Genomic DNA, 15545 nt, shown 5'->3' with positions numbered 1-15545 from the left:
TGTTTCGCATGGAGATTAATAAATATTGGTGGTGGCTCCATCCACCCACCTTCATCCCCTATCATTCAGAACAAAGATCTGAAGTCCAGTTAGATTACTCTCATTGTAAACTAAGTGTCCATGACCTTTGTATAAAGCTTATAAGAATTTCAGCTGGATAATCTGATTTTGTCATGACCAGAAACAGTAAGGCATTCCTCTTTTCTTTCCAGGCTGGACTTGTTGACAACGCATGGGTGAAAAACATTGATTAATAGCTCATTGACTGGCTTTCCTGGGCACCCCCAACATGGTACCTTGTTCAGTTAGTTCCAGCTTCAGTGGGTCCTCCAGCCTGCGGCCTTAGCCTGAAAATCACAGGCTTCTGTCTGATTTATGCCAAATGGCCTTTCCTTGCAGGACTCCCAGTGCCTGGAAATGTCATTAAAGAATCACCAAGCGAGGTAAGGACGAGATAAAGGGAAGCACCTTCTCGCCTGCACATCAACACCATTAAACGCATTGTTACAGCAGCAAGTAAGCTGTCTGATGATATCATCGGTGGCAACTGGTCAGTGAAAATGTTTTTTAATTGTGACTTGAATGTGTTTATCAACCTCGCTTTGTGACATCAAAAAGACAGCAACAGAAACACCGGGAGCTTCAGTCCTCAGGGGGAAACATTAGTCATCTGTGAGTGCGCGGGCCTTGGCAGATGGTCAGTTCTCCTGAAGTCAGACTTCCAAGCCACCGTGCAGCATTAGGGCTAGAAATGCGAAGAATGCTATCCTGACATTGAACATCTTTATAATAAAATTACTAATTGGTGACTAATACCACAGGCTTCTGAGCTAGAAAAAAAGAAATCTCATAGAGGCTAAGCGGTTGGCTGCATATTCCATAATTTAAAACTACTCTTAAAATTCCACCAGGGCTGCAATGTGGCTTTCTAAGATGTTCTCTGAGTGATCTTGAGTGCCTTGAGATTTTTAAGTGCAGCCCCGAAGAGCTATTTTTAAATATTCAAATACATCATACTATCACAGTAGTTCCAGTCCTTTTTAAAACATCTTTAATTATACTATTTTGCGTTACAGTTTCCAGGTTTCCCCCCTACCCCCCTCTCATATTTGGCAACTTCACAGCATCTGTCAAAACAAATTAGCACTTGGGGTAGTAGAAATATATTTTTTATGAAATCAGCAAATGTGTCAGTATTGGACAAAAGCTGAAACCTGATTTATTGGTTTGTTTTCTTGGGTTTCAGGCCCAAAAGGCAGAAGCCTTTGAAAGAATTTTCCGTTTGCATTGCTAGCGCCCTTGCAAGATATGTAAAACACATTCAAATTCCGCCAGAAAGAGTCACTAATTATGATATGTATTTGCATATGTTTAATCACATATATCTTATTTCATTTTGCTATTTCTGCAGGGCCCCTTGCTTCACGGAGGGGGGCTCCTTGGCACTGTGAGTGCTGTGAGTGCTGAGAAAAGTTCCGTTGAGCGAGCATTCCACTGCCGCGCTATTAGTTTTTTGTGTTATCTTTTCCAATGAAATTTGAAATTTACAATTTTTAAATGATGTGTGTGAAATTATATGACTCTATTATGTCATAATATTATACATCCCAAAATATTGGTAAAGGGATCTCCCCTTTCTCACCTCCCCCTCCCACCAGAGATCAGAGCACTACTGAGAAAATAATGATTAACCTTTAAAATCAGATTGGCATTTCTTTTTTCTCCAAATCTAGAATTAATACGCATTTTTTAATCATTAGTGTAATGTTCAGGATGATACTTTTGTTCTTTTGCCTGTTGAACTGTTACGGCTGCTAGTAACCCTTCAAATTGTTTGCTTCATTCAAGCATCCTTTCCTGAATAATTCATTAGGCATTATTATCCAAGCGTGGAACCCCTCATTTAGCACTGCTGATCTTTTCCTTATGTGTAGCTGACAGGCAATCAAAGTTTTTATCAGTGCAGAAAATTTGCAATTCAGAAATGTAGTTGCAGCAATTAGTAGCTATCAGGTAGCATTGGAAGGACAGCTTCATAAAAAGACAGAGTTGAATGAGCTCCACTGATGTTAGCACAAAAGTAATGGGTAAAACTAACCAGCTGTTTCTAAATTTACCAAATGGAACATTCCCTTCTTCTCAGAGTGGAGGCTTTAATTAACTTGGAGTTCTGTGTGGCTTCCCAGAGGGGGAAGGGAGTGGGTTAGCACCCTTGCTTCACTCGGCGCTTAAGCTGCTCTCCTCCCACTGGGTACCGACAGGAGGGAGCACCGAGCTTCCCTTTAATCCAGTCCTGGAGGCAAAGGGGGCAAGTGAGTGACATTTTTGCCGGAAGGATTCCAGAGGTGAGAATGTCCATGAGATGCCATCCAGGCTTCCCCTTTTGGCATCTCAGATGGGATATCTCTGGATGCTGAGGTTTCATCTTGCACTCAAACCCCAAGCCCATGTTGGGGGAGCCCTAGCTGGGGTGACTAGCCTGCTTAGACCCGGACAGGCCCCCAGGACCCAGACTGAGGCAGAAGCAAAGGTCTGGACAGGGCTTCACTGTCCAATGAGTTCATTCTGCTGTCCGGTCTTTCATTTCTTCATTCATTTTTATTCATTCACTTGTCAATTTGTCCTTTAGATAATTTATCCATACCTTTGTGTGTCCAAACATTTATTGTAACCTCAGTGGACGAAGAACTTGAACCCCTGCTTGGGGCTTCCAGCTCTCCATTTCTCCCTGTGACTATGTGCTCCAAACCTGCAGAACCTTCACCGCATTCTCTCCATCAGAACCTGCTCTCAGATCTGAGGAGACCATTTACGTAAGGGGTAAGGTGCAATCACTCTAGGAGGGGTGGTTACTAGGTAAAACATGGGCAGCAACAGGGGGATGTTCACCATAGTTAGCCTATGGGGAAGCCTTGAAAGGGTCTCTGAAGCACAGCATGGCAGTAGCCTCTGTTCCATGTCCACGTGAGGCTGCTGCAGCCAGCTGTTCATCCTAGAGAAGGTGGAGGATGCTGAGAAAGGGGGCTGTGCTCTCTACCTCCTACCAACCCCAGGATGGCCAAGGTGCCAGCAGGTTACTGGGCTGCCACCCAGAGCCAGTAAAAGGGAGGACCCAGGCTGCAAAATAAAATTGACTGAGGTCTAGCTGGGCTTCCCAGGGGGCTCAGTGGTAAAGAATCTGCCTGCCAACGTAGGAGATGCAGGAGATGTACGTTCAGTCTCTGGATCAGGAAGATTTCCTGGGGTAGGAAATGGAAACCCACTCCAGTATTCTTGCCTGGACAATCGCATGGATAGAGGAGCCTGGTGGGCTACATTCCATGGGGGATACAAAGAGTCAGACACAACTCAGTGGCTGAGCATGCACAGAGTCTGCCAGGGATAACCAGGTAGCTGTGGCTGCCAGGATGCAGACTTCTAGGTCTTGTCTTAAGCTCGACTGTGTCCAGAGGATGGAGTAGACAACAGAATAGTGTAAGGCTACATGGTCTGGACCTAGGCATTAAAGAGGCCTGGGTCCAGGCTCCATCTTTGTCACTTATAAGCTAGTTAGGTGCTTCTTGGAGACTTAATTTTCTCATCTGTAAAATGGGCTTTACTCCCTCTCTCATAGATTTTTGTGCAAACTGAATTCAAAGTTGAGTGTAAAGTGCTTTGCTTTAAGAGTTAAGTAAGTAGAAGATGCTCAATAAACAAGTGTCATTATTATCACTAGGATATGAGTTTCACGAGGGTGAAGATCTTAGAGGTTATGAGCACAGACTTGAGCCAAAGTGCTGGGTTCAAACCCTGCCTTTATTCCTTACTTGCTCTATAAAGTTAGGCAATGAACTTAGCTTCTCTGTCTCAGTTTCCTTATCTGTAAAGTGGGAATACTAATAATATCTACCTCATGTGTGTGCTAAGTTGCTCAGTCATGTCCAACTCTTTGCAATCCTTTGGACTGTAGTCCGCCAAGCTCCTCTGTCCATGGGATTTTTCAGGCAAGAATACTGGAGTGTGTTGTCATTTCCTTCTCCAGGATATCTGCCTCCTTCTCCAGGATATCTGCCCAACCCAGGGATTGAACCCACATCTCCTGTTTCCTGCACTGCAGGCAGATTCTTTACCCATTGAGCCATTGAGAAAGTCTCACAGAGCTGTTCTAGAGGTTAAAAAGATTAATATGTATAAATTCCTAGAACTGTATCTGGCATGGTAAATGCTGCTGCTGCTGCTGTTAAGTCACTTCAGTCGTGTCTGACTCTGTGCGATCCCATAGACAGCAGCCTGCCAGGCTCCCCCGTCCCTGGGATTCTCCAGGCAAGAACACTGGAGTGGGTTGCCATTTCCTTCTCCAATGCATGAAAGTGAAAAGGGAAAGTGAAGTCGCTCCGTCGTGTCTGACTCCTAGCGACCCCATAGACTGCAGCCTACCGGGCTCCTCCGTCCATAGGATTTGCCAGGCAATAGTACTGGAGTGGGTTGCCATTGCCTTCTCCAGCTTAGTTGCTCAGTTCATGTCCAAATCTTTGCAATGCCATGGATGGTAGCTCGCCAGGCTTCTCTGTCCATGGAATTCTCCAGGCAAGAATACTGGAGTGGGTTGCCATTCCCATCTCCAAGGGATCTTCCCAATCCAGGAATCAAACCAGGGTCTCCTGCATTGCAGATGGTAAAATTCCTTACTGTCTGAGCTGCTCTTTTCTTTAGACAGCTCCATTACAGGGGGAAAACAGAAGCAACTCTCCCATGGAGGGTGCCACCAGCCATGACAACCGTGCCCCTGCTCAGCCATCTTGTTTGATGTCCTCATCTTGCATAGACTGTTTTGGTTTCATGAAAATAATACTGCTGTGCATTAACACTGCAGAGTCATGTTTCATTTCTAACACAGAGAAAGGAAGTTAGTCCCTCAGGAACATACAACAAGCTGAGTCAAGAACCAGTCTTCCAACCCCAGGTTTAGTGTAGTCTTTCTCATGCCACATGGCTCTTCAAAAGGAAGTGCACTCTTCAAAATTTTGAGCAATCAAGGTCAAGAAGTGTTTCTTTAATAGAAAGACCTCCAGAATAGCAGGCAGCCATTAAAATAGATCTGTATGTATCTTGTCATGGAAAGGTGTCCACTAATGAATGAAAAAAGCTGGTTATAGGATATGTGAAATATAATTGCATTTAAAAATATGAGCATGTTAGGACTACTATATGGCACAAGGAACTATATTCAGTATTTTGTAACAATCTAAAAGGAAAAAGAATCTGGAAAAGAATATATAGATATTACTTTTGTGATTAAAAAAATAAAATTGGGTCCACCTCATACCCATTAAGACAGCAACCATGAAAACCAAAATAAAAACAAAAAATGGCAAGTATTGGAGAGGATATGGAGAAATGGGGACCTTGATACACTGTTAATGGGAATGCAAAATGGTGTAGCCACTATGGAAAATAGTATAGATATTCCTCCAAAAATGAAAAATAAGATTACTGTATGATCCAGGAATTTAATGTATACCCAAAATAACTGATATCAGGAAAAAAAAAAGACTTGTACATCCAACTTTATAGCAACGCTACTCACGATAGCCAAAAGGTAGAAACGATTCAAGTGTGCATAGACAGGTAAATAAATAAACAAAATATGGCATAGATGATGGAATATTGTTCAGTCTTTAAAAGGAGGGGAATTCCAACACATACTACAACATGGATGAACCTTGGGGATGATGTGCTAAACGAAGAGTCAGTCACAAAAAACAAGTGTTGCTTGATCTCACTTGTATGAGTCTAAAGTGGTCGAATTCAGTGGTAAAAAGTAGAATGGTGACTGTCAGAGTCTGGGGGCTGGGAGATGGTATGGGGAATGGAGAGTTGTTATCTGATGGGTACATAGTTTCAATCTTTTAAAATATTTATTTTATTTATTTTACTGCGTCTGTGTCTTAGTTGTATCATGTGGGATCTTTTGTTGTGGCGCCCAGACTCTCTACCTGTGGTGCGTGGGCTGGGCTTAGCTGCTCCATGGCGTATGGACCCTTAGCTCCTGGACCAGGGATCAAACCCACATCCCCTGCATTTAAGGTGGATTCTTAACCACTGGACCACCAGGGAAGTCCCCAGAGTCTCAGTTTTGCAAGTTCTGGAGACCCAACACTGTGCCTGTGCTTAACACTACTGAACTGCACACTTTAAAAATGATAAAGATTTATGTATATTTTGTCACAATTAAAAAAATCTTAATGAAGTGAAGTATTAGTTGCTCAATTGTGTCTGACTCTTTGCAACCCCCATGAACTATAGCCCAACCAGGCTCTGTCCTTAGAATTCTCCAGGGAAGAACACTGGAGTGGGTAGCCATTCCCTTCTCCAGTGGATCTTCCGACCCAGGGATCAAACCCAGGTCTCCCACATTGCAGGCAGATTCTATATCTTCTGAACCACCATGGAAGCCTTCCCACCCCACTACCTGCCAAAAAATAAAACTAGGGGGGTTTTTTGAGAAAGAAAAATGATCACTTTTGATGGCTATTCCCTAAGTGCTTAATTGTACCCCAGGGGGCCTACCCCATTAACTCACCCATTCCTCAGAAAACACTACAGAAAGATCCAGAACCTGAGAGTCCAAGTTTCAGTTATAAAAGCAACTGTTTCTGCATGTCCAGTACTTTACAGTTTACCGTGCTTTCCTCATGTGGCTCTCCTTGTGATGCTGTAGAAAGGCAGGGTGGGTTTTTCGTCCTTCTAATTCTATGGATGGGGAAACTGGTGCCACAGAAAGTTTGCAACTTGTCCCGTCAGACCTAGTCCTTCGGCCTTGGGCTTGCTAGAGCAGACCTCCACAAATCCTACGAAGTGTGGACAAAGGGGCAAAGAAGAGCAGGAGCTCCTGATAGAAATGGAAAGTTTGTAGCACGAGGTGCTGTGGGCTGAGGCAGAACTCCTAAAGGATAGTAAGTCCCCATCCTTTGATGGGGACAGACCAGAGAAATTCCAGCCTTCTTCAAAAGCTCTGAAGTCTTGGCTTACCAATTTTTATATCTGCCAAATACATTATAAAAAATTTAAAGTCAACTATCACCTGCTGCCACCATTTTAATCCTAAAAGAACAGTCCCCTAAAATAAAAAGTGAATTTAGTTTTCACTAAAGTGAATTTTTTTCACTAAAAAGTGAATTTAGTTTTATGAAAAAATTACATTTTTACCTTTTCACATTTAATGCAGACTGAAGAAACCTATGCCATCCACCAGCATTTGAGAACTGAAAAATACTGCCTGTAAAGTTATCCACAGGCTTCCCTAGTGGTTCAGTGGTAAAGAATCTGCCTGCCAATGCAGGAGACACTGGTTCAATCCCTGGGTTGGGAATATTCCCTGGAGTAGAAAATGGCAACCCACTCTAGTATTCTTACCTGGGAAATCCCATGGACAGCGGAGCCTGGCTGGAGTCCATAGGTTTGCAAATGGGTCGGACACGACTTATTTATTTATTTATTTTTAGACTCTCCATCAAGCTTTTATTGAACAGTTTAGTTGTGTTCAGCACAATGCTGGGCTCTGTAGGTACAAGAAATATATAAAACAGAGGTCCTTCCCACAGGGGGTTTACAATATGGTTGAGAATTTAAAAAATAAAAGCTACAAAGACTCTTAAAAATGCATATTGTTCAAATTATTTTTATACAAAGTACTTCAGATAATGACAATAAAATGAAATCTGAAAATGTGCAGACACGACTTAGACACTAAACAATAACAAAGTTATCCATGGTATTTGTTATTGATAATGATTAAAGCAACAACATGTGTGAGTGAACTTTAATTTTGAGCAGATTCAAGGTTATCCCATGTGGTAAGCAAAATAAAACAAATCCCACTCTCTGCCCCACGATATCCATCATCCCGATTCCCAGAACTTGGGAATATGTCATGTTACATGACAAGCTGACATTAAAGACGCAAATGAAATTAAGACTGCTAATCACTAGATTTTTTAACACAAACCAGGGACAATATCCTGGATTATTGGGGTGGCCCCTTATAATCACAAGACAACTTAAATGGGAAGAGGGAGGGAGAAGAGGCAGAACCAAAGAGATGGCATGGTTAAAAGACTCCTCTAACCATTGCTGACCCTAAAGGTGAAAGATGGCCACAAACCAAGGAATGGCGAAGCCTTTGAAAGGGTGAAAGGGCAAGAAATGCTTCTCTCTTTGAGCTTCCCAAAGGAACACAGCCCCATTTAGCCAAGTTAAAAAAAAAATCACCAAAGATGTGAAATGATTTTAGTTAAAAATCAAACAGCTAATAAATGGTAGAATATGACCAGCGCTGTGTCTGACTGCAGGGCCAGATGGAGTCCCAAATTATGTATTTAATCCTTTAGAGTTAAAACATTAACACTTCAGAGTCTTTTGCAAAAAACCCCCGTGACTTCCAGGTGATTGTGCACCAGTGTGGAGGTTCTTCTTTCGGAATTTGCTCTTTCGGTCCCAAGCAGATTAATTTTTAGGCCTGAAACATGGTAATTCTCCTTCCAGTTCCCTTGGGGCTATTGTCTTGAGACCTCAGAGGTTTAAAGCGAATCAGGGATTGGCTAACAAAACATTCTAAAGTCGATGAGTCATGGCAGAACCTTGCCTGTGCAAGGAAGCCAAGTGCAAAGCCTGGGGGTCGGGGCGGGGGGGGGGGAGCTCCAGGACTTTCCCTCTCTCTCCTTCCTTTCTCACCCTGAAACCTGGCTGTGCTCCCCAGATGCATGCGTGGTGGCAAAGTCATGGCCGTTCCAGCTCATTAACAGGATGGATTCTGGGAGTGATAAAGGCCAGAGAATGGAGGTGCTGAGAAAGCTTTTGTGTTTCCAAGACTCTGACCCCTTTGATGAGGCAGATGTTTGGGCCAGGCCCTCTTTTACAGGGGGAGTTAAAGCTCATTAAACAGCAGGACAACTTCCTCAGTGGCAATGGACAGCCCCTACGCCAGTCTTCCCTGACAGCAGACGGGCTGGGAAAGAAGTGGCCTCCTGTCATCAAGCCCAGTGCCCCCCGGAGACTCCGGAGCTGGTGTCTGTGACACGTGGTCACCTTGGAGGCTTTGATTTATGGTTGACTTTCAGAAAGGCCTGCCTCTGACTTTGGCAGCCTGTCGCCTCACCATCTTTTCTTTAGGTTGGAAGGACTTTCCATCAGGATTCATGAGCAGCACAAGGCTGACCCCAACACAGAGCTTCTGAGAGACCCTTCTGGTTTAACTGCAGCAGGAAAGCTTGAGACAGAGGCCTCTCCTGATCTACTTGGAGCATCTTAGGAGCTATTTGCTGACAAATGTGAGAAAATCCAGGACTCACAATTCCCCCATGAGGTGAATCTCAGTACAATATCCAAAACAGAGTGTGTATCCTCCCCAGTCCCTTCTGGTTTCCCAAGCTGATTCTAAAGCATCAGCCCAGGTGCCTTGCCAGGCTGCTTTGGAAAGCAAAACAGGTGAGGTCCCTAAGGATGACTCTTTCTCATATTCTGCCAAGGAGTCGATACAAAGTTTAGGGTGTGTGTTTGGGTAGGGTCAATTATTTCAACAAAACTGTGCATTCAGCATTACCTTCCTCGAGCTGACAGCATCTACATGAGACATATCAACCATCATGAATTTAGAAATGGTCTAATGGGTGGGAGGGAAGAAGGAAGAAATACGTATGAGCTGTGCTTAATTGAATAATAACAATAGCTATGTCTTGAGTGCGCATCATGGACCCAGCACTGTACTAAGTACTTTACATGTATCTACTCTTTAATTCTTGCAGTGGCCCACTGCAATTGATACCAGGAAGCCCACTCTTGAATTCTTGCAGTGATCCTCTGTGTTTGATACACATACATGCTTAGACGCTAAGTCATGTCCGACTCTTTGTGACCCCATGGACTGTAGCCCACCAGGCTCTTCTGTCCATGGAATTCTCCAGGCAAGAATACTGGAGTGGCCTGCCATTCCTTTCTCCAGGGGAACTTCCCGACCCCAGGGATCGAACCCAGATCTTCTACATTGCAGGCAGATTCTTTACTGTTTGAGCCACCAGGAAAGCCCCTTGATACTCTTATTACCCTTACTTTATAGGAAAGGAGAGACACAGAAAGGTTAAGTAACTTGCCCAAGATTGCATAGCTTCTAAGTGACAAAACTGAGGTTCAAACCCAGGCTATCTGGCTCCTATCTCCATATCTTAGCTATTAATACTATGATCCTTGCCTTAAAAAACTGCCTGAAAATAAGTGAAGGAGAGAGGTGCCCCCCATAAGACAAGTAAATCCTACTCAGGGTTCACATTGGCAGTGTATGTGTGTAACTCATGAATACACACAGACACACATCGTGAACTAAGAGCTCATGTAGCTCTCACAAACCCGATCCCATCTCCTGAGAGCTGAGTGGCAGGTCTCCCCTCCTCAAGCTTTTGGGCGGGCCCTGAAGCCAGGGAGACGACCCTTCCGCCAGAGGCCTTGACGGCCAGGCAGCTGCCGGGAGGTGGCGCTGTGTCACTTTCCTACTCAGGAGGTTCTATATTCTGCGGGCCTCAGGCTGGAGGTGGGGAGTCTGGTTTGAGCAAGGCCTGACGCTAACTTCCCTGATTTGAAATCTCACTCTCTTCTGTCATTTCCTTCAAATGAGCTTGGAGATGTTCATCAGATGACAGTCCTGAAAACGAGCCAAAGCGGTTCTCTTAATCCCCCTTGTCTCAGGTTGGATTTGAAAAGGGTGTTTCCAAACAAGGAGCAGATTGCATCTGTCAGAGTTACACTCAAGCTGACCTCCCGGCTTTCAAAGGGAGAGGGGAAAAACACACCAACACTCTCAACCACCTTGGATGTGGCTTCGAGAAGGTTGAGAAGACTACTCCGGTGCTCACTGAGCCACAGGCTCAGGCCCTTTCACAAGGATGTGTCCATCCTCTGGGCAATCCCAGGTTTAGCTGAACAAACCCCAGGGTGTCATATCTCTCCAGGCCTCCTTGGTCTTGCCTGATGCTGGTCCAAGGTGGTGCATCTCTTGCCACTGTCTTTCCAAGGAGCTGGGCACTAGAAAGCTTGGGCCACTGCGACATTTGCAGATTGAATGAGCCATGGATCCAAAGAAGGATCAGCCAGTAGGGTGGTGCTCAGAGCAGTGAACGAGTGATAATCGCTCAGTCAGGCCCGACACTGTAACCCCAAGAACTGTAGCCTGCCAGGCTCCTCTGTCCATGGAATTCTTCAGGCAAGAATACTGGAGTGGGTTGCCATTTCCTTCTCTTAGGCATTTTCCTAACCCAGGGATTGAACAGAGGTCTCCTGCATTGCAGGCAGATTCTTTACCATCTGAGCTACCAGGGAAGCCTACTATTAAGAGACATTTCCAAGTACAAAGACAGGTCAACCTAAAAAGTATCACTCAGAGCAAGGAGGGGCTGTCAAACAATTGAGTCTCTCTCTCTGTTTTCAAGGTGAGGAAACTGAGGCCCAGAAAGAGGAAATAAACCACAGACCCTCTAAGTGGAGAAGCTGCGTTTAGTTTTCAGAATGCTCCAGTAAGGACCGTTTCTACTGCCAGAGGATTAAGTTTTAACCCTGAGACATAGTGGGGGAATTTGAGCTTCAGATTCAGATATACCTGGGTTTCAATCCCAGCTCTTTACGGTTCTATCTGTGTGACCCTGGGAAAGTCATTAAACATGCTAACTCTCAGTCTTACCTGGAAAATGGCGGGCAATAATAGCTTCTACTTGATGGGGTTGTGATGAAGAGTAAATGAGAAAACATACCCATAGAAGGTATCCACATCTGTTAATCCTTTTATGGTGTTATGTGTACTCCCATTAGAGAAGCCAGTTTTGGAAGAGGACATAATGGTAAGCACACCAGGAGCAAGAGAATCAAACTGGGCTCCATATCCTCATACCACAAAGCTACTTTCATCTTTACTTGTTAGAGTTGGGAATTGTCTTTCCTGTCCCTTTAGATCTAGAAACCAAGCCAGACTTTGGCATTAGCAGGTATCCACATAACAGGTGCTAGGGGATTGGGAAAGCTCCCTATTCCTTAGTCCTCCTCTTGTCTTTCTAAAATTCAGACCTTGGCAACCACACATCCTGAATGCTCATTAACAAATGCTCTGATTTAGGTGCATATCCTTCTTTTGAACAAAATCAAATACTTCCATGAGTATAATATCAGTCACTAACACGTAAGTATGATTTTTTTTCAATCAAATTGCCTCCTTGCTAATATCTGCATGAAACAAGTTAGGTAATTTTGTAGAGATGAAGGAAAGACTGGAAAATAAAGGGTTTAATTTTTGAGATGACCCAGGAAGAAGCTTGAGTAGCAAGATGTTGCACAAGAGCAGTGGGGAGAGAAAAGAGCATGATAAGGAAATGCAAGGCTCCAGAGAGAAAGGCAGGAGGGCATCAAAATGAACTACATCTCTATAGAAAGTTTTTTGCAGCAGATGTCTGTAGGTGAGGTGACTCAGGAGTGCTGAATGGATTAATGTTCCCCCAAACAGTATTTGTAAGAGCCTGAGGCATGCCTAGCACTTGCACCTGACTCAGAGACTTTCCTAGAAGCCATGAATTTAAACTCCTCTTGATTTAGGTAATGCATGTTTCTGGTGGCTAAGCTTGAAGATTTTCATTCAAGCCACAGTTGTTGTTTTTTTTTAACTCTAGACAAGGCTAAAGAGATCAATAAGACCCTCAACAATATCTCAGGCTGGAGCAGAGGTGAATGATACCTACGTGTCACTCATACTTTCTCATGGAAACTTCTTCCCAGAGCCCCAGATGCCCTCTGTGACCTGCCCCACCTGCAACTCTAGCTTCACCCCTCATCCCTTCCCATCTCTGTGCTCAGCCACGCTGGCCTTCCCCACCTCCCAAATATCTTAAGGGCTCATTTGCCCTTTGGGACCCTCTGTTCTGGTGGTTCTCTCCACCAGATACACTCATCTCCCTGGTCCTCACTGGGTGGGCTTCTTCTCATCATTCCGGCTCAGCTCAGAGAAGCCTACCTGACCCCAAACCTAACTGCACCCCTCCCATCACCCATCCAGTGCCCTGTGCTGAATCACTGATGCCAAGTGTGTTAGCTCCTTGAGAGGACCTGGGAAAACAGCTACATCTCAGTAAACAGTGAAAAGCCGCTCAGAAGGCTGGCAATGAGCATTTGTTTCCCAATAGATCTGCCCTCTCCCTCTCTCCACGTGCTCTCATTTGTTTTCTCTCTCACTTTAGTGGCTTTTTCCCTTTGCCTAAAATATGATCAAATTTCCAAGCCCCAGATAATTCAAGTGGAAAATATGTTGACTCCCCTCAAGCTGACATGCTTTCCAGTCGCCATTTTTTTTTTTTTAAGATTTTTGTTTCTTTTATGGACCATTGTTAAAGTCCGTATTGAATTGTTAGAACATTGCTTTGTTTTATGTTTTGTTTTTTTGGCAAGGCATGTAGGATCTTAGCTCTCTGACTGGGGATCGAAAGTACACCCCCTGCTTTGGAAGGTGACATCTTTACCACTGGACCACAAGGGAAGTCCCCCCAGCCGTCATTCCTGTTTCTTGCTCTCCTGTCCAGACTGCTTTCAGGGGCCACCATCATCAGTTCCAGCAAGCCGTCCCCCGCCCCCACCACCACCTCAGCAGTTTTGGAGGGGCACCAGCTTTCACCCCTCTGCTGACAAGATTCTCCTGGATGGGGTTCCTGTTCCCAGTAGTCACACAGGTGGCGCGATGCAACTCCTCCTCCGTTCCCACAGGGGAGGGTGAGGGTGGCTCCCCCTGGGGGTGTGCAGCTCACACCGCATAAGCAATCACCAACCATCTCCTTTGTTCAGTCTACCACGCATCTCTTAGGAACACAACACTGTCGATTCTTCCCTGGCTTGCTGAGGCACTGTCTCCTCCAAGTGTCCTTCCTAATCCTCCTTATCCTTCCCAGCCTTCTTCTTGCTACCCGGCTCTAGATAACTGTGAGATTCCCCCAGGCTCTCTCCTTGTCTCCACACAGCCTGCCTCAGAGGCCTCCACCCCGACTCCTACGGCATTTCTACACAAATGACCTGCCTCTCTCTTCCTCACCTGCTGGCTGGAAGCCTCCACTTGCCATGAAGGAGACCCCCAAACCCAGTTCTACCTAAGACTCAGCCTTCTGGGGGTCTCATTCACTCTGGACCAGTATGGAGGCCAGGTAGGAATGTTTCAAGAGACGTGCCCCTGGGGTGATCCTGGCATCGTGCCCCTGGGGTGATCCTGGCATCGTTGCCCTGGCAGCATCCGTCCGCCTATCTGGCCCCGCGGCCCACCGCGTGAGGAAGTAGTCCCTCACGCTGAAGAACAGAGTGGTGAAAGGGTGAGGTAAAACGCTCAGCTGAAACTGTCTCTTCTTGGAAAGAGACAGGCTGGTTCCAGGGATTTCTCGGGTCACTGGTAGTGTTCACTGAGGAGGGAATCTGTCCACAAGAGATTGGAGGCAGCCGGCTCTGACAAGCGCACAATAGAGAATTGGCAGAGACGGTGAACACTTCAGGGGTGGGGGAACCTTGACGGCAGCCTGACCTGTAGTCGGAGCCTTCTATTTACACTTGACTTCCAATGTGGACGCATGACGGGCGTCCACACAGGAGAAAGAAGGCACAGGAAGGGCCGTGGAAGGGCCAGTTGCCTCGTGCTGGGGCCCACCTGTCAAGCTGTGGAGAATAAATGCCGGAACCTGGAGATGAATTTGGGCGCTGCTGCCTCTGTCTGGGGTGGAGCCTGCCCGCATCTAACTGACACTTGTGACCCTTCGTCTGGGGGTCAGTGGCCTTGTGAGGGAGTGGACCTGTTCCTCAGAGACAATGGAACAGCCTTGGCTGCCTTGGAAGGACTTCTGCCCTTCATGGAAGTCCGCATGAAGGCTGTTGTACCTTTTCTGTTTTTAGGAGCCTGTGGAGGACTGAAAGGAAGGCCCGAGTGTACTTTGTTGTCCTGTGTTGGGGGTTTGTCTGGTTTTCATGTGACCCTCTTCAGAGATGGTGCAATTTCCCAGAAGACTGGGCTTTTTACTTCAAAGTTCTGTTTTGTTCTGGAAATTCAACTCTTGCTGTGCTGGAGCAGATCAGGGAATGCCCCACTGGCATGGGGACAGAGGTCCAGCTCTTAACAGAGCTGCACCTTCTCAGGTGGCTGGATATATCCCTCGATAACCAGTTAAAACCTGGGAATCCTAGAGCGGGAGTGTTCAGAGGAAGACAGGCGGGTCCTCCGCACAGTGCTGCTCCAAGCGAGGGCCATGCACTGTGCCACAGAGCGTTACTGGACCATGATGTGGGAAGTACAAAAACTGGGGGTGAGCAATGGAAGACTTTTACAACAGTGGGACGTTACATGACCATGAACTCATCTGTGTAAAATGAAGGATATACATGATCCATGAACTCATCTCACTGAATGGGGTCCTTCAGGTTGCGTATTGGCAAACTTGTGTGGTAAACTGCACATGGGGACAATTGTACCATGTGTTGAATGGAAATTTTTGTATTAGATGCATCACCGCAGA

The sequence above is a fragment of the Ovis canadensis genome, chromosome 15, assembly GCF_042477335.2.
Source record: "Ovis canadensis isolate MfBH-ARS-UI-01 breed Bighorn chromosome 15, ARS-UI_OviCan_v2, whole genome shotgun sequence".
Classification (NCBI taxonomy): Eukaryota; Metazoa; Chordata; class Mammalia; order Artiodactyla; family Bovidae; genus Ovis; species Ovis canadensis.
Note: the sequence above shows the minus strand (reverse complement) of the source record.